The sequence below is a fragment of the Penaeus monodon genome, chromosome 28 (assembly GCF_015228065.2).
Source record: "Penaeus monodon isolate SGIC_2016 chromosome 28, NSTDA_Pmon_1, whole genome shotgun sequence".
NCBI lineage: Eukaryota > Metazoa > Arthropoda > Malacostraca > Decapoda > Penaeidae > Penaeus > Penaeus monodon.
The window spans coordinates 5,755,133-5,756,154 of NC_051413.1; positions in this window are offsets into that span (position 1 = coordinate 5,755,133).

A 1,022-nucleotide genomic window follows, 5' to 3' on the forward strand; every position below is an offset into this window, starting at 1 on the left:
GCATATATAAGCCAAATATACCGTCTAAACATTTTCCAGAGTGTTTATACACCGTGGATAAACAGATCAAGTCCAACTAATAAAGCATTGTTGTAATACACCTAAATTAGTAGTACATTATTGCCAAACTGATATTACGATTTCCTAGGTAAGTAATCAGGCATTAGTTTCCTTTTAATGATTCTACAAAGCAAATCAGGGTAATTTTCTGTTTAGCATTGCCATGTCTTGCGTCGGGGATGCTTCACAGCGCATGGCGCTCTCTCTGTGGTCCAGGTGGTGCGTGACATCCGTCGACCTGGCTTGTATTCTGAGCCTCCGGTGTTGGAGATCCTGAAGGCTGTTTACTTTCCCAGGATCTTCCCCTCTGATTACTTAGGGCTGTATCCCACTAAGGAGATCAAGGTGATTCCTAACGTATTCTTCCACTGTTAGAGCTCAGTCTATCACAGGACAGATCCTTTTGCATCCAAAATATACGAAATGCTTTCTTCAGAAAGGGGTTCTAGTGATTACAATGACGTGGGTTTTGTTTGATGCAAATTGGAGGTTAGGTTAGGATTTTCTACAGGTTGTATTGGCATGCTACAGTCGTTTCTCAACTGTAATCAACCGATTGATGAACCAGATGCAGGAGGCCTAAGTCATTTCAACTATAATCTAAATGAGAGGTTCCGCGGCACTCCCACGTGTCGAACTTGCTCTGGCCGCATGACATGTCGATCTTTTACCATTTACGACGACACTTCTGGCCAAATACATGCAAGGAAATCGTGTAACTGGCTAAGAGGCTATAGGAATAAAACAGGAAATAAATATTGATGCTAATGAAGGAAGGGCCTAAAATCTTATTGAAACGATTTTCCAAGTCACACCTTTGTTGTCTGACAGACAGACATTTTTATGGAATCAGATGCACCGATATTGCCAATTAGTTTCTATTTTCACATTTTAGAGATGGAATATGAGGTGGAAAAAACACATAAGTATGAGATACGACAGGACTTACCGTGTTAGTCACA